Below are 19300 nucleotides of genomic sequence, written 5' to 3'. Positions count from 1 at the left end.
CCGGCAAGGCTGTATACTGTCGCCCTGCCTATTTAACTTACATGCAGAGCGCATCATGAGAAAGGCAGGGCTAGATGAATCAAAAGTTGGAATTAAGATTACCGGGAGAAATATCAACAACCTAAGATATGCAGATGATATCACTCTAATGGAGATCAACCCTGACTGCTCTTTAGAAGGCCAGATCCTGAAGTTGAAACTCAAATACTTTGGCCACCTAATGAGAAGGTAGGACTCACTGGAGAAGAGCCTAATGCTGGGAAAGATTGAGGGCAAGAGAAGAAGGAGATGACAGAGAATGAGGTGGCTGGATGGAGTCACTGAAGCAATAGGCGTGAGCTTAAAGGGATTCCTGAAGATGGTAGAGGACAGGAAGGCCTGGAGTCCATGGGGTCGCGATGGGTCAGAAATGACTTTGCAACTAACAACAACAAAACATCTTTACAAACAGAATGAAAAATTATTAGTAGCCTTGCAAGGCTCAATGGCTAATATTGGATTTACGTAACATGTTAAACTAGAAACCACCGTTAATAAATTCCAGTGCTCAAGTCAAAACCAACTCCATTAGCCTGTTGAATGAATCATGCCTTCATATTAAGGTCTAATTGGCCTGGCTTGTTTTAACTAAGCATTTTGTAGAAACACAGTTACTCAGTTTAATGCAGGAACAGGCTATCTTTCTATGGCCAAAGTATTTTGGGGGAGCTAGCACACAATAAAACCCTCATATTTTTTTTCTCTTGAAACAATATTTTTCAGCTTAAATGATTAAATAAGACATTATTCTGAGCCAGAAATAAAAAGGTAAAGGTAAAGGTTCCCCCGCACATGGGTGCTAGTCGTTTCCGACTCTAGGGGCCGGTGCTCATCTCCGTTTCAAAGCCGAAGAGCCAGCGCTTGTCCGAGGACGTCTCCGTGGTCATGTGGCCGGCATGACTAGACGCCAAAGGCGCACGGAACGCTGTTACCTTCCCACCGGAGTGGTCCCTATTTTTCTACTTGCATTTTTACGTGCTTTCGAACTGCTAGGTTGGCAGAAGCTGGGACGAGTAACAGGCGCTCACTCTGCTACGCGGCACTCGGGATTCGACCCGCCAAACTGCCGACCTTCCAATCGACAAGCTCAGCGTCCTAACCCACTGAGCCACCGCGTCCCTTGAGCCAGAAATACCCTTGCCTAATTACATTACTTTAGCCATTTAGGTTTCAGAGTACAAATGCCTGTATGTATGCCATAATCATACTTGGTCTGAAGCAAATATAATTGACTTTAACTGACTTTCATGTAAAATGCACAATTTATCTGGGTAGAGTTAAAAGCTCTTCCCAGATAATTGACTTGTGTTTTACTTCTCAGGAGGTTTCATGGACACATCCACGTCGTCCTTTTGGCAAGAATTCAGAAGCGGTTCCCGACTATCATTTTTCCAGGATTTTTTCTTTTTTCTTTTCCCAGGATAGTCACCCGGCCTGGGGTCTCCTGCGAGTCTCCCACCCAAATTGATCGAGTTCCCGGTAGGTCTGAAAGGATGCTCACAGCCGGCTTCCCCAGCTGAGATCACAATGCCAAGCCAGTGCTGGGAAGCTGCAGGGGTAAGGCAACCTCGGCTCTTTTATGACTCATGGACTTCAACTCCCAGAATTCCTGAGCCAGCTATGTTGACTCAGGAATGCTGGGAGTTGAAGTCCACGAGCCATAAAAGAGCCGAGGTTGCCTACCCCTGGGCTAGAGAATACCGTATAAAAACGATTGGTTGTTGCCCGTCACGTGATACGGATAAGCCAGTCCACGCTTCGGGATGTTTCATTTTCAAATTTTTTTTTTGAAAACAGTCGTGTTTCAAAGTGCGGCGCACGCCTTTGAATGAGGTAAGACAGGGCTACAAAACAGTGCGGAGTTTTACAGCGTGTGTTCGGAGACTTGGGAATTGCCCACCGATTTTGTATTGGGCCGCTGTTAGGAAGTATCACAATAGGCAGAGGGGTTTTTTTTGTTGTTGTTGTTGCAATGGTGATTTGGGGAAACTTTAGTAAACGCGATGGCGTAGGCGTAGGCGATCATGGAGAAAACACGACCTTAGCTGCGTGAGTCTGATTTTGATCGCTTCTGCTGCCCCGAAAGTAAAACAAAGGAATTACGAAGTACAAAAAGGCAAGAGTTTAAAATTGTGACTGTTACCTTTGCCAAGAATGGCGTTGTAAACACTCCGTATAGAATTGTACTAAGTATGTGTGTGCGGCCATGCAACATATGTGAAATGCTGAGATGACTTTATGCCAGCTGAAGGTAGGAGAGCCTTACAGCTGCTTTCTAAGGTGTTGAACCCTAAGCAAATTCAGATTTGGGGAGATTGTTGGTTAAGCAGAAACTTAAGGTAATCCCTATCTGAAACTGACCCCCACTAATCTTCCTACAAACCTTGCGCTATCTGGATTTCCCCACTTGTTTTTTTGTCTGTGGTGAAACCTTGTCCTAAAAGGTACTTGGATCTTTTTCTGTTTGAAATTTTATTTAAATGTTTAAATTTTATTTAAATGTTTTTATTTTCTGCTTCAGTTCCCACAATAGGCACAGCAAGAAGGCCTTGTTAAAGTGCCATCCATCTGTCCCTGAGCTAGTAGAAATGCTTGCTCCCAATTGCTAAACCCTGCCTTGCTACAGTAATAAGGTCCTCTTGGCACTACTACTGCACTTCTTGAAAAAACACAGACCTAACTGTCAAAAGAACATTAAAAAAAGAAAACCAGATCAAGGTGTCTCTTGAAAGTTTAAAGTTTTAAGTGAGCAAATGCTTCTGTGGAAGTCAGGTGCCTTATAGTATTTTTCTTCTTGCCCAAATGTAAATGACTATGGAGGGGGCATTTACCACAGAGGTTAGTTGCCAAACATTAGACTAGAGGCGGTGTGCCTGCAGCAGACTAAAGTAGCCAATGGAAGATCGGCAGATTCATCCCTTAACCATCCACAATGTCATGGAATTGTCATGCGTAGTGGAAAAATCAAAATTCCCAACTCGATAATAGAGTTGGGAAAAGGAAGAAATGCCTTCCTTACTATGCCTCTACTACTTAGTAAAGATGGCTTGACACTACTTCCACTATGGTCTGGGAACGAGAAGAAGGCATTATGAAAACATGGCATTAAAACAAGTGTGCTTTGGTTGGATGATATATGGATGAGCTCAAGGTACCTTTATCTCTTCCGATAGCCTCTCAGGTGCCCTTTAACAAAAGTATATTGAATCTGTTCTTTACATTGATATTTTATTCTACCTGTATGTGTTTCAGGTTGAAACATTTTTAGCTTATTTACTTTTCAAAGTTTAACCTATATAAGTATTAGACCACAGGAATTTGTGGTCAGTTCTACAGTTTGTATCTCGAAGTATCTTGACTACCTGGATACATTTCACCTGTTATTTCCTATTATATAATTCATCTGAAACTATTGTGTTTCCAGTGGTTACTATGTGAAGAGCTTGCATTTATATTCCTTGAATTAGATGATGGCAATAAACAGAATTCTCATCATACAACTCTTTGCACTTAACTGTGCTTTAATTCTACTTTCTTCCATTTTCCCCATTAGTGCAGTCTAATTGCAATAGTACTATTTTCAAACTTGGTGTGGCACTTAACACTTCAACAAGTGCTGTTGAAATTCTTCAGTGTTTTCCATGCTGCATCTGTAATAATTGCCAAATACCCATGTGACACTGATGTTCACAAGATACTTTTAATAAGTACATTCCTATCATTTATTGAGTTCATGAGGTTTTTTGAGGATATTACTTTTTATGGTCCAATCTTGAAAAATATAACTTGTAATCAGCAAATGATCATTCTGAGCCACCTAATTTCCCACATTTGCAAACCCTATAATTTGTTTCATGCAAACTTTGAGAATTTTAAGTTTTCCTTATAGATCTGATTTTAGTTTAAATTTAGTTTAGTGGCATGCAGGAAATGGGGAATGTTATTTTGTTCTGTGCAGGGATCACCTTGGTTGTTCCAAGTTTCAGCCATAAGAGATTTCAGACTGATCGTCTGAATTGAATGGGGCAAAACTGACAAGCTTTATTCATCTACAGCAGGGGTCTTCAAACTTGGCCCTTTTATGACTTGTGGACTTCAACTCCCAGAATTCCTCAGCCAGGCATGCTGGCTGAGGAATTCTGGAGTTGAAGTCCACAAGTCATAAAAGGCCCAAGTCTGAAGACCCCAGATGTACAGTCTCTTCTATCATGTAGTTTGTGCATAAGTCCACCTCTACTTGCTTTATCCAATTATACTTAGCCATGACTGCACTTGAATTCAAGCATGACATATGTCCACATCCCCCATTGCTACCCTTAAATTTCTTGTTCCCTTAGTTTGCTTAGCTACTACTATGTTCTACTGCCAATTGCTTTCCCATTCTGCTGTTTCCCACCCTAGAACCCCTGGCTACTTTATGCATGTTTTAGGTCATCCTAATCCAATTCCAATGCAGGTAGTGTCATGCCTATGCCAACCCTTATAATTAATTTTCTCTTTATAGCAGTCTTATTAATCTTTTGGTAGGGTTTTTATGATTTTTGAGTCATGGAAATTTTAATGGATTTTCTTTAAAACAAATATAGAAATTATGTTCAGAATGGTATTGCTGAGATAAAGGTAAAGGTCCCCCACACATGCGTGCTAGTCGTTTCCAACTCTAGGGGCCGGTGCTCATCTCCGTTTCAAAGCCAAAGAGCCAGCACTTGTCCGAGGACGTCTCCGTGGTCATGTGGCCAGCATGACTAGACACCAAAGGCGCACAGAACGCTGTTACCTTCCCACCGTAGTGGTCTCTATTTTTCTACTTGCATTTTTTTTGTTGTTGTTAGCTGTGAAGTCGTGTCCGACCCATAGTGATCCTATGGACAACATTCCTCCAGGCCTTCCTGTCCTCTACCATCTTCTGGAGTCCCTTTAAGCTCACGCCTACTGCTTCAGTGACTCCATCCAGCCACCTCATTCTCTGTCGTCCCTTTCTTATCTTTCCCTCAATCTTTCCCAGCATTAGGCTCTTCTCCAGTGAGTCCTTCTTTCTCATTAGGTGGCCAAAGTATTTGAGTTTTAGCTTCAGGATCTGGCCTACTAAAGAGCAGTCAGGGTTGATCTCCTCTAGGACTGACCGGTTTGATCGCCTTGCAGTCCAAGGGACTCACAGGAGTCTTCTCCAGCACCATAGCTCAAAGGCCTCAATTCTTTGGCTCTCGGCCTTTCTTATGGTCCAACTTTCACTGCCATACATTGCAACTGGGAAGACCATAGCCTTGACTATACGCACTTTTGTTGATAGGGTGATGTCTCTGCTTTTTAGTGTGCTGTCTAGATTTGTCATGGCTTTCCACCCAAGGAGCAAGCGTCTTTTAATTTCTTGGCTACAGTCCCTATCTGCAGTGATCTTGGAGCCCAGGAAAATAAAATCTGTCACTACCTCCATTTCTTCCCCATCTATTTGCCAGGAATTGAGAGGGCCGGATGCCATGATCTTGGTTTTCTTAATGTTAAGTTTCAACCCAAGTTTTGCACTCTCCTTCTTCACCCGCAACAAGAAGCTCTTTAGTTCTTCTTCACTTTCTGCCATTAGAGTGGTATCATCTGCATATCTTAGGTTGTTGATATATTTTACGGCAATCTTAATTCCAACTTTTGATTCATCTAGCCCTGCTTTTCTCATGATGTGCTCTGCATATAAGTTAAACAGGCAGGGTGACAATATACAGCCTTGCTGGACTCCTTTGCCAATTTTGAACCAATCAGTGGTTCCGTGTCCAGTTCTCACTGTTGCTTCTTGGCCCACAAGGCAGTAATCCATGAAGGGGACTTGCATTTTTATGTGCTTTCAAACTGCTAGGTTGGCAGAAGCTGGGACGAGTAACAGGCGCTCACTCTGTTACGTGGCACTCGGGATTCGACCTGCCAAACTGCCGACCTTCTGATCGACAAGCTCAGCATCCTAACCCACTGAGCCACCGCATCCCTATATATTGCTGAGATACTTGTATTCTATTCTACTGTATAATATGTAGGTGACTGATACGTTAATCTGGTAGCAAATTGATTTCTAATAATGCACTAAAAGTTGGAGTTGATTTGTACGAGGAGGGGAGAGATGAGATGTAAATGAAAGGGACAGAAAACAAACAAAAGGGTAGAACATACTGCTGAAATACTAGGGACCTGACTGGTTTTTGGTCATGAAACTTACCCTCTGTTATCCAAAACCCTCATCATGGCAGTAAGCTGTGAAACAGCTTTCATTTGGAAATATTTTAATGAAATTCTTATGTGTGAGTATTAAGACCCACTAAAACACACAAAATGTCATGCCAAACAAATGTAAGGCATGGTTACCTGAATGAAACAGCATTATAAGAGCTGGTCCTGCTTTGAAGATACTGAAGGATAATAAAAGGGCGTGGTACCATATTAAATATATTAAAACCATAAATTTTAAAAACCAGCAACAAAGTTAAACTTCCAACATACGGTTTATCATTAAATCCTCTTGCTTCACCTCACCTTCGTCCAGGAATTGGAGGAAAAGCTATGTCTTCAATGGTTTTTGGAAACCATGCCCTTTTATTATTGATATTGCTTTAATTGTTGATTGGGAGCTTTATGTAAGGTGTGAATGGGTATAAATGTTTTAAATAAATAACTACATTTTCCTATAAACGGAAACTGGAGTTCCTAATATAGCGGCCCAAGACTCCACAAATGTTTTATGTGGGAGAGGATAGAAGGATAGAAGAGGCAATGTTCAAGGGAAGGGACAAGGAGCATGCCAACCCTAACTGACCTGGTAGGATTTTGTTAGGGAAAGATGGTCCTGCAGATCATAAAGATAAAAATGGAATTCTGTTTACTGGAGCTAAAGGGAAACAAGGAACCTTGGCTTACTTTCCTTGAGTCTATTTTGGGGGCCATGATTAAAGAGCAGTGAAATAATTATTTTATTTCTGCTGTTGTGGAAGCTTGGATGGAACCAAGTGTCACCTTGAAAAAAGAATCAGGCAATGACAGAGTTGCACTGCAGGTGCTAAAAATGGTGTGCAGTCAGGCTCATTTTCCTACTGCTATTCTTAGGGTTTAATACCAGGTTTAATCCTTAGCTGGCGGCAAGGAGTTGATTAGGACCTGAACATTCAGTAATTATCCAGTGATCATATAAACTATTATGAACATAAGAGCAAAAAGTACGGTAATTCAGTCAAGAAATAAATAGTTGAAAATTGTGGGTTTTTTTAAAAAAGCCATAGTAAAGAATTAATGGAAAGATTTGGATTCAGTAAAGCATTTTAACAGCATTTCCTTCCTTTCCCACTTCAAAGTGTGTTTTTTCCTTTAGCCTAATTTTGTTCAAAATTGAGAAACGGTTTGTGAACTGAAAAAAATGGAAACACTTTTTCCCCAGATTGAAGTAGAAGAAAAATGAAGATGCATTAATTCACCTGTTGCTTTTCGTTGTTTCGTGAAATTGCTTGCTTCTTGATTTTTTTAAAAAATGTTGTTTTAAAACAGCATTTAGAAATGCATATTTTACTAAATCTGTGTTGACTGCTGCAAAAAGCTAGCTGGATGAAATAGGATAATTAATTTTAAATCAAACCCACCTAGGTTTATTCCTCAAATGCCTGAATTTGCTTCTGTAGCTATCCCAATATAAAATTTTCTGTCTGGGTTCACATGCAGGCATCCATAAATGAATATACATCTGCAAACAATTTCAGGGCAGTATGGTGGCTAAGTTTATTGACTAGGAAAACTCGAGGTATCGATGCTGGCTAGATCAGGGCTTTCCAACCTTTTCACCCATTGTACCACTTTTAGGATATGGCAACATATCCTAAAGTACCACCAGTCGCCTAACAAGATGTCAAAAACTTGATGACCAAAAAAAAAAGGAAAAAAGTGATGAAGTACAGGTAGTCCTCGACTTACAACAGTTTGCTTAGTGACTGTTTGAAGTTACAATGGCACTGAAAAAAGTGCCCCCCCAAGCCACAGCTGAGCAAGACACCTGCCTGCCCACCCGGCGGCGCTCTTCCTCTTGTCTGAGGATTTCATTGTTGTAAGCAGTTCTGTTGAGGATTGGCAGTGGGGGTGGGGTGGGGGGTGTTTCGTTTTTATTCCCCCCCATCTGCTGGGTGATTGCAGCAGATTGTGGTCACTTCACATGACCCTGGGACACTGTGACCATCATAAATATGAATCAGTTGCCAAGCATCTGAATGTAAATCACAAGACCCTGGAGATGCTGCAACATTCCGGCTGATCGGCGCTTCTTCTGCGCTCAGTAGAAGCGCCAGGATCAGTCCCGAGCTCCTGCTGGAGCCTGGCGCTGATCCTGGCGCTTCCACTGAGCCCTGACAGCCCTGCAGCTCCAGCCATCTCTCGCTCAGGCTTGTGTGGTGCTGCCACTGTTTCAGCTCATTCCCCTCCCCTGCTACCACTTTTCTAGGATAGTTGCATTGTCAGGGAAAATAAAACAATACTTCCCTATCAGAGGGTGATGAACCGTGGTTCATTTGACGCATGGTAAACATCAGGTAAAAATAAAGAAGCCCGAGGCATATTCTACTGTATATAAAACTTTAATTGGAAAAACAAAGAACGAACTTAACGGACTACATCCTCTCATCAGACAGAATCAAAGAGAAGAAAAAAAGTAAAGTGAGAAAACTTTTGTAGACATGCACACTTAATAGCACAAAACGGATTGAAACCATAACATGGCTGGACATGTGACAATCACCTTGGTTACATTGATAAGATTACTATGCAGCTGGCAGAAAAACAGAGTGAGACATGCTGAGCTGACAAAACAGAAAAAACGCAGTGACATGCATACCACCTGCCAGGTGCCAATGTACCACAGGTGGTACCTATACCACTGGTTGAAAGGCCCTGGGCTAGATGACTTTCAGCCAGTCAGCTTCTCAGTCCAACCTATTTCATAGGACTGATGTAAGGAAAAATAGGAGGGGATGCTAGGTATAATGTATTGAGCTTCTAAAAGATAACAGACTATAAATCAAATAAAATTACACACACAATATTAAGTATCCCACGTAGCTACTGGTTCAGCTTATGAAATGCACCTCCTTCTTGATTACTGAATTACTATGCAATTGTTGAACTGAATGTTTCAAGAAATGACAAGAAAGAAGTATCCAGTCACCAGAAAATCTTAACATCTTAGGGCACTTCAGGCAAGGCTATTCCAGATTGACTTTCCCTACCTATCTTGAAGGGTATCAGAAAAGTTATTGCAAATAGCTTTGCTTTGATGTCTTCCATTAAGCTATCAATGAAAGGGGGCACGTGTGATTGTTTAGAGGCAAGCTACAAGGAGCTGGCAAAACTTGCATTTTGTAAAAGAGGATCTTTTGGGAAAAGTCTTGCTTAAAGCTGTGTGGCGTTGTATCTGACAGAACAGACCCTAAATTTTCTGCCCGCTCTTCCAATATCACCATCTTTGTTTCAGCTTCAGTCTCACGTCTTAAGTATGAGAAAATTTCTTCTCCCCTTGTTGTAAATTAATGTGGCAGTAAGAACTAATGGATGCAAAGTAGATTTTGCACTCTAAACTCATGCAGAATATTATTTAAGGAAATCGGAAAATGGAGAAGAAATCGGAAAAGAATAAAAGCACTCAAAAAGGGGAGAGGAAGAGACAATTGAAGAATGATTACTTATACAGAAGAAATGCTGTTTGTTAAAATCTTTGCAGGAATAATTCTGTCAAACACTAGGTGATGCTGTTGTGCCGTGAAGGCAACTAAAATGGGAAGATTTTCTTATACTTAGATATGGAATGCTGAAAAGGAGAGGCTAGCTAGAGATACAGGAATCAAATCTCAAATTAATAAACTGAGGAATGCAAAGATGTCATGTCCTCTAGGCAGTCTCTTTGCTATCCTTTTCCCATGAAATGCTGTAGGCAGATCTGTTTCACAGGAACTAGAATGAACATGTATTGTTTCCAAACAAAGTGGGATTTCGGAGCTAGTTTAAACAGTGATCTCATATCTTGGATGGTTTAGAATAGACATGTCAAACATAAGGCCCGGGGGCCAGATCCGGCCCGTGAAGTGGTTTCATGTGGCCCACGAAGCCATCCTGGAAACAGTGAGGGAATGGCCCCCACTGCCTTGGCCCTGGCCCAGAGACCCTCCTTCTGCCAGAGACCCTCAGGTCTGTCCCACTCCTGCCTAGGCCCCCATAGGCACCCTTGATGCGAACGATGTAGAGCTGGCCACGCCCACCCAGTAGGCCATACACACACTAGCCACGCCCACCCAGTAGGCCACACACACACACTGGCCACGCCCACCCAGTAGGCCACGCCCACCCTGGCCATACCCACCCGGCCCCCTTAGGGCAACCGCAATGCTGATGCGGCCCTCAATGAAATTGAGTTTGACACCCCTGGTTTAGAAAATGTAACCATGGTTCCCAGTTTAGAGAAAACTGCAGGCCTTGAGTAACTGAAACATGCATGAAGGAAGCCAGAAGCTTATCCATATACTTAAAGATTTGTGGTTTGTTAAAGTCAAAGTTTGATTATTGGAATGCAGCCAACTTTAACCCCATCAAATCCACCTTTATGTCTGCCCTCAGTGTTGTTATATTTAATTATTCATTAAATGATAGCAGTGCTATATACATTGTAGAGACAGATGAACTTGCCCATCTACTTGCAATCTACAAAGAGATTCTGTTAAATCTCTGCTAATCTCTGTTTTCTGTTAAAAAGGAAATACAGGAGAAAAGAGATGATTTACAAATAATAAAAGGGATCTGAAGTTTGAAGTGTTCTTCTTTAAGTTGTACTCTTCCAAGATATATGATTTCTTCTCTAATGTTTTTCTTCTTCTTAAATTATATTTTCTGGAGGCTGAGCATGCTATCTTTTTAATTTCCTATCTATAAAAAAATCTTTTATATTTTCATAACTCCTGGAATCCTTCAAACCTGAGATCCCAGTTTCAGTTATGGAAAGAACCACATTTGGAAATGAATTTGCTGTTTATAGGGGATCACGTAATACTATGCAAACATATCTAGAGGGCACCAGATGCAAACTGATTACTCATATTATCTCAAATGCATCTGGACAATTCAACCTGAAAACCTGACAAGGATCTATCCAGCTCAACCTGTCATATGGAAAATGGTATTTGTGCATTGAAGTATGGATGCAATGTATCACCTGTTACTAAATGCAGATCATGATTCTGCATGTGGGGAAAATAATTGGATCTGAGTGACTTGATCATCCTGTACCTGTACTGTAGATCTGAATGCTTGGAGACGTGAATTGTATGCTTCTCTGTAAAGAGAAAATGAGGGTGTATTAAAAAAACATCCATGAGAACTCAGTGTATTGTGGCCTCGCATTTTCTAGTTTTCTATATGTGAAGGTTCGCATTATTCTATTTATCTGGTCTAGATTTTTATTTATACAGAACCCTACTGCATTCATCTTTTACAGGCAAATTAAAGGTGATGATCTGCTCCTGACCTTGACTCTTGTCCTTATAGCACCATTATATGCAGCAGGGACATCTATTTTGCAGATGTGTATGATGTCTCTATAGGTGTCTAGGTTGAGATCGGTCATTGCGACTCTTTTCAAGGGTTAGCAGAATGAATTAGGATTTTGCTGGGGCTTAGCTCTCTTGACAAAATCCAGAAAATTAAGCCCTTAGATGATAACTTTCTGCCCAGTTCTCTTTAACAATTGAAGGCATAAGGATGAAAAGATTTGTGTCATGTTATTTTGTGTCCACAATTGAAAGGAATTCCTGTTGTCTCTTGGGCATTAGGGCTTAATTAAGTGTGGCATAAAATGCATAATTACCTACCGGTAATGCTGAGATTTCCAACATGGCATCCATGGGCACCTGTGTGCTTGGAGAAAACCTTTTTTGCTGTCCACAAGACTCCCTGCCTTATTTGACATTTTTGCATTAAATTAAAAAGCTGGTTTGCTTCCTATCAGAGCAAAATGCCTGATCCTTCTTTATTTTTCAAGAATGCTTCTGGACCCCCAAATGGGGTCTATAAACTTTTATAAAAAAAGGAAAATGATTGGTTGGTGCATTCATTATCCTCAGGAAAAGAAGGAAAAGCAGAGATCATGCTTCTGGTTTTCAGGATAGCAGTTACAAGTCTATAAATTAGTGCTTTGTAATAATTTTAGATCCCCTAAAATAGCAGTTTCCCCTTCATGGATTACTGCCTTGTCGTGGCGAAGGGGCTTGCGTAATTCAATGAAGCTATGAGCTATGCCGTGCAGGGCCACCCAAGACGGACAGGTCATAGCAGAGAGTTCTGACAAAACGTGATCCACTGGAGAAGGAAATGGCAACCCACTCCAGTATCTTTGCCATGAAAACCCTATGGACAGTACCAAAAGGCAAAACGATATGACGCTGGAAGATGAACCCCTCAGGTCGGAAGGCGTCCAATATGCTACTGGGGAAGAGCAGAGAGCTAGTACTAGTAGCGCCAGAAAGAATGAAGCGACTGGGCCAAATCCGAAAGGACGCTCAGCTGTGGATATGTCTGGTGGTGAAAGGAAAGTCCGATGCTGTAAAGATTTTTTCTCCATAGGAACCTGGAATGTAAGATCCAAGAATCAAGGAAAACTGGACGTGGTCAAACAAGAGATGACAAGACTGAACATCGACATCTTAGGTATCAGCGAACTAAAATGGACAGGAATGGGTGAATTTAATTCAGATGACCATCAGGTATACTACTGCGGGCAAGAATCCCTCAGAAGAAATGGAGTAGCCTTCATAGTCAATAAAAGAGTAGGAAAATCAATACTGGGATACAACCCTCAAAATGACAGAATGATCTCAGTTTGAATCCAAGGCAAACCATTCAATATCACAGTAGTCCAAGTCTATGCCCCAACCACCGGTGCTGAAGAAGATGAAATTGACCGGTTCTATGAAGCCCTACAGCAACTTATAGAACTAACACCAAAAAATGATGTCCTTATCATCATGGGGGATTGGAATGCTAAAGTACGAAGCCAAAAGATAACCGGAATAACAGGCAAGTTTGGCCTTCGAGTACAAAATGAAGCAGGGCACAGGCTGATAGAATTTTGTCAAGAGAATACAATGGTCATAGCAAACACTCTTTTCCAACAACTCAAGAGACGGCTCCACATATGGACATCACCAGACGGTCAACACAGAAATCAGATTGACTATATGCTCTGCAGCCAAAGATGGAGAAGCTCTATACAGTCAGTAAAAACAAGACCAGGAGCTGACTGTGGCTCAGACCATGAGCTTCTCGTTGCAAAGTTTAAGCTTAAACTGAAGAAAGTAGGGAAAAGCGCTAGGCCAGTCAGGTATGAATTAAATCATATCCCTGTTGAATATACAGTAGAGGTGACAAATAGATTTAAGGAATTAGATCTGATAGACAGGGTGCCTGAAGAACTATGGACAGAGGTTCGCAACATTGTACAAGAGGTAGCAACCAAAACCATCCCAAAGAAAAAGAAATACAAGAAAGCAAAATGGCTGTCTGAGGAAGCTTTGCAAATAGCTGAGGAAAGGAGGGAAGCCAAAGGCAAGGGAGAAAAAGAAAGATACGCCCAATTGAATGCAGAATTCCAGAGAATAGCTAGAAGAGATAAGAATGCCTTCTTAAATGAACAGTGCAAAGAAATAGAAGAAAACAATAGAATAGGGAGGACCAGAGATCTTTTCAAGAAAATTGGAGAGATGATGCAAAAATGGGCATGATAAAGGACCAAAATGGCAGGGACCTAACAGAGGCAGAAGAGATTAAGAAGAGATGGCAAAATTACACAGAAGAACTATACAAGAATGAGCTTAATGTCCCTGATAATCACAATGAGGTGGTCACTGACCTCGAGCCAGACATCCTAGAATGTGAAGTGAAGTGGGCCTTAGAAAAGCTGAGCAACAACAAAGCTAGTGGAGGTGACAGTATTCCAGCTGAGCTATTCAAAATTTTAAAAGACAATGCAGTAAAAGTGCTACACTCAATTTGCCAGCAAATTTGGAAAACTCAACAGTGGCCACAGGATTGGAAAAGATCAGTTTACATTCCAATTCCAAAGAAAGGCAGTGCCAAAGAATGTTCAAACTATCGCACCATTGCACTTATTTCTCATGCTAGTAAAGTTATGCTTAAAATCCTACAAGCTAGACTTCAGCAGTATGTGGATCGAGAACTACCAGAAGTACAGGCAGGATTTCGAAGAGGCAGAGGAACTAGAGATCAAATTGCCAACATACGCTGGATCATGGAGAAAGCTAGAGAGTTCCAGAAAAACATCTACTTCCGCTTCATTGACTATGCTAAAGCCTTTGATTGTGTGGATCATAACAAACTGTGGCAAGTCCTTAAAGAGATGGGTGTACCAGATCATCTTATTTGTCTCTTGAGAAACCCATATGCAGGCCAAGAAGCAACAGTGAGAACTGGACACGGAACCACTGATTGGTTCAAAATTGGGAAAGGAGTCCGGCAAGGCTATATACTGTCGCCTTGCCTATTTAACTTATATGCAGAGCACATCATGAGAAAGGCAGGGCTAGATGAATCAAAAGTTGGAATTAAGATTGCTGGAAGAAACATCAACAACCTAAGATATGCAGATGACACCACTCTAATGGCAGAAAGTGAAGAGGAACTGAAGAGTCTCTTGTTGCGGGTGAAGGAGAGTGCAAAAGTTGGGTTGAAACTAAACATTAAGAAAACCAAGATCATGGCATCCGGCCCTCTCAATTCTTGGCAAATAGATGGGGAAGAAATGGAGGTAGTGACAGATTTTATTTTCCTGGGCTCCAAGATCACTGCAGATGGGGACTGTAGCCAAGAAATTAAAAGACGCTTGCTCCTTGGGAGGAAAGCCATGGCAAATCTAGACAGCACACTAAAAAGCAGAGACATCACCCTGTCAACAAAAGTGCGTATAGTCAAGGCTATGGTCTTCCCAGTTGCAATGTATGGCAGTAAAAGCTGGACCATAAAAAAGCCTGAGCGCCAAAGAATTGAGGCCTTTGAACTTTGGTGCTGGAGAAGACTCCTGCGAGTCCCTTGGACTGCAAGGCGATCAAACCGGTCAGTCCTAGAGGAGATCAACCCTGACTGCTCTTTAGAAGGCCAGATCCTGAAGCTAAAACTCAAATACTTTGGCCACCTAATGAGAAGGAAGGACTCACTGGAGAAGAGCCTAATGCTGGGAAAGATTGAGGGCAATAGAAGAAGGGGACGACAGAGAATGAGGTGGCTGGATGGAGTTACTGAAGCAGTAGGCGTGGGCTCAAATGGACTCCAGAAGATGGTAGAGGACAGGAAGGCCTGGAGGAACGCTGTCCATAGGGTCGCGATGGGTCGGACACGACTTCGCAACTAACAACAACAACAAGATAGCAGTTGTATGAATTGCAAGTCCTCAGGACCTTTTTGTGAAAGTTGCAACTCCCAGCTTAAAATTGGAGGCCTCTGTAATGAGACTTTTGCTATAGCAAGAAGGAAAGCAATGTTGCATGACTTCATGAAGTTTGATTTAGAACAGGTACTTTTTTCACTTTTCTGTGGCACAGTATTCTTGACTACTAGTTGATATGAAACTCTCAAGGATTCAGGCATCTCAATTAACTATCTTCTCTCTTTCTCTCTCTCTCTCTCTCTTTCATTCTCTTGCAGTTTTTCAAAAAGAAAATCGGTGACTTCTACAGCATCATCTGGCTGCTATTAGAATCTGAATTGAGAAGTCTCAAATCTTTGCTCTGCTGGCAGGTAAGAATTGAAGGGGAATTTTTTTTAATTCTGCTATGCAAGAAAAACACCATACAGTACATGTTGGTAAATATGAACTGCCATTAGATCAAAGGGTAAAAGACATACACAACAAGACTTAGAATGAAGAAATTACTTTAAGAACCCATATAAAGTACAGACTGAATTAAAAACTAATAAACATTACCAAAGGTTGTGGTACATAGGTGTAATAGGTTGTAGGAATTCATTAAAAGTTGTTGAACATTTTGATGTGCATTCCTACTTCGGAGTGGTACCCTCAGCTGACCACAATAAATCCTTTTTTTGGAAACTGATCCTGGCTTAGAGTGCTTTTCTTGGAGGAATCTGAACCCACATTTTCACACTACAGAATGTTTTCATATACTTTGTGAATTTATAACCAGATTTGTGATGCTTATCAACATATGCATGTAGATTTAGTTCTTTATAACATTTTAAATATGTTAATAAGAAAAGACAGTCTCGCAAAAGACAGAATCTTGTTTGTTCTTGCTATAGATATTTCTCCCTACGTTCCTGAGATCTTTGTCCTTGGTCAGAAAATTATGTTTGTTGTTGTTGTGAAGTCGTGTCCAACCCATTGCGACCCCATGGACAACGTTCCTCCAGGCCTTCCTGTCCTCTACCATCTTCTGGAGTCCATTTAAGCTCACGCCTACTGCTTCAGTGACTCCATCCAGCCACCTCATTCTCTGTCGTCCCCTTCTTCTCTTGCCCTCAATCTTTCCCAGCATTAGGCTCTTCTCCAGTGAGTCCTTCCTTCTCATTAGGTGGCCAAAGCATTTGAGTTTCAGCTTCAGGATCTGGCCTTCTAAAGAGCAGTCAGGGTTGATCTCCTCTAGGACTGACCGGTTTGATCGCCTTGCAGTCCAAGGGACTCGCAGGAGTCTTCCCCAGCACCATAGTTCAAAGGCCTCAATTCTTTGGCGCTCAGCCTTTCTTACGGTCAGAAAATTATACGGCATAGCGAATTATGACCTGGGTTCCATTACCACTGAAAGTAACTCACATTTTGAAGAATGTTGCCCGGAATTTGCTCACCTACAATATAAGAGGAATGTAGGAGAATTAGACAGCTTTAGGAATAAATTTTCTTTCTGAAAGCACTGCAAGTGCAGGTACCCTTTGCCTTAAAATAGGTTAGAATTTAAAGATTCACAGTCATGTTTCAAACTGTGAAGATGCCCTTCCTGCTCTTTGATCCAGATCTTTGTGTTAAATCTTAATAATTACTTTATCGTCTTGAATTTAGATCTTGCTCCTAAAGGCCTATATGCAGTTGCTTGAAAGTATATCAAGATCTGTGAATAATTCTACCTAAATCTACATGTATAACGTTGTTTGTATGGTCATTCGATTTCAAATTGCACCTTTCTATAGGTACAATAGAATTCTAATTCTAATTCAAATATATGTGTCCATATGTACCTAGGTACAGAGTGTTAGTTGAAGAGTCCTTGGTGCTCTCTTAGCTTGGTTGTTTAGTTTTTCTTGCAGACGTTTCATTACTCAAACTAGGTAACATGATCAATGCTAGCACTGGACACTAGCTCTAATGATGTTACTTAGTTTGGGTAATAAAATGTCTGCAGGAAAACAACCAGACTCAGAGAGCACCAAGAGCTTCTCATTTCAACCCTGAGCTGTAAGTGTTCTTCTTTAGAGAGTTAGTTTCTATATGGAAAGGGGTTTTTTTTAATGTCTAAATTCTACCTCAATAGTTTCCTTCTGACTCTTTCCTTTGCTCTTTATTCCAGAGCTTATCTCAACGAGCTTTTATCCTTTTCTGTTTGATTTTAAATTCTGGAAACATTTGCTTTTAATTACATAGTACTCACCCTTCGTCAGACAGCTAAGTATTGAATGCAGAAATAAGTAATAAAAAATTCTCTGTATTTTTCCCCAGGAATTGAGGAATGTAGAAAGTATTTTTGTTTCTCTGATGAGTGGCCTGTGTATGTGTGTTTATGTGTGTTTTCATTTTTTTCCCCTTGGTCTTAAGCTTGATTCAGGGCAATGGGGACCTCCAAGAAAAGATTTTTTAAAAGTAATAAATGATACAGGATAGAGCAGGGCTTTTCAACCTTTTCACCCATTGTACCACTTTTAGGATATGGCAACATCTGAGTACCACCAGTCGCCTAGCAAGGTGTCAAAAATGTGATGACCCAAACAAAAACAAAAAAGGAAAAAAGTGATGAAGTACAGGTAGTCCTCGACTTACAACAGTTCACTTAGTGACTGTTTGAAGTTACAATGGCACTGAAAAAAGTGCCCCCCAAGCCACAGCCGAGCAAGACACCTGCCTGCCCGCCCAGCGGCACTCTTCCTCCTGTCCGAACTTTTCATTGTTGTGAGCATTTCTGTTGAGGATTGGCAGCGGGGATGGGGTGGGGGGGTTGGTTTTTATTCCCCCTGTGTGCTGGGTGGTTGCAGCAGGTTTTGGTCATTTCACATGTCCCTGGGACACTGTGACCATCATAAATATGAATCAGTTGCCAAGCATCTGAATGTAAATCACAAGACCCTGGAGATGCTGCAACATTACAGCTGATCGGCGCTTCTTTTGGGCTCAGCAGAGACTGGAGACTGGCGCTGATCCTGGAGCTTCCGCTGAGCCCTGATAGCCCTGCAGCTCCAGCCCTCTCTCGCTCAGGCTTGTGCGGTGCTGCCACCAGTTCAGCTCATTCCCCTCCCCTGCTACCACTTTTCTAGGATGGTCACGTACCACCTACCAGGTGCCAATGTACCACAAGTGGTACCCGTACCACTGGTTGAAAAGCCCTGGGATAGAGTATTTGAACCTGGGATTGGTTTCTCTGCCAGTGGTGAGAAAGGCCTCACTTTAATATTGTGCATTAAGGTAAAGACTTGCTTGAGTTGAATTTAATTGCCTTGATGTGTGTAATTCTGTGTAATTCTCTTGCCAGTAACGTGGAGGAAGTGGCTATTGTGTTTTTCTGATTTCTTTTTCCAATATTTTGGTTTAGCCTGGCTTAGGTGAGTTCAGTGAACAGATGAAAATTGTAACGGTTCATGTGAAGCTTATTTTGTGGGTGTTCTGTTACTTGAAGGGAGTGTGGCATTAGGTGTGACAGCCATGCCTGTAAACCCTACAAGGTAGTCAAGATAAGAAGCACAACCAGGAATACTAGTTCTATCGTTATTATAAGGTTGCATTATAATATATGCGAGTCTGAAAGTGTTACTCCCCTTTTCTCCTTTTGCCTTCTTGAAAACGTTTCCCACACCCTCCCTACTTCTGTGGGTTGAGATATTTTTTGCATGCCAGTTAGTTAGTCTGCCACTCTCCCTCCTGTCTCAAGGTCATTCCCACCTACCATTACAAGACCTCACTGTCATGTTCCCTGCTGGTCCCTCCTCCTTCCATTTAGAGCAGGGGTGTCAAACTGGCAACCTGCGGGTTGGATGC

General features: G+C 41.6%; 1 protein-coding gene across 1 annotated transcript in view; it reads left to right on the top strand.

The window, feature by feature from the left end:
- The first annotated feature begins 1827 nt into the window (after positions 1-1827).
- SLX4IP (SLX4 interacting protein) overlaps positions 1828-19300 on the top strand; it is a 103030-nt gene continuing 85557 nt past the window's right edge. The window contains exons 1-2 of the mRNA XM_081315047.1: positions 1828-1872; positions 15751-15843. The gene's annotated coding sequence lies outside the window, so the exon portion shown is untranslated. The remainder of the gene's footprint in view (positions 1873-15750; positions 15844-19300) is intronic.

The sequence above is a fragment of the Vipera berus genome, assembly GCF_964194415.1.
Source record: "Vipera berus genome assembly, chromosome: 1".
Classification (NCBI taxonomy): domain Eukaryota; kingdom Metazoa; phylum Chordata; class Lepidosauria; order Squamata; family Viperidae; genus Vipera; species Vipera berus.
The sequence above is the reverse complement of the archived record's forward strand: the minus strand, read 5'-3'. Positions and strand labels throughout refer to the sequence as shown.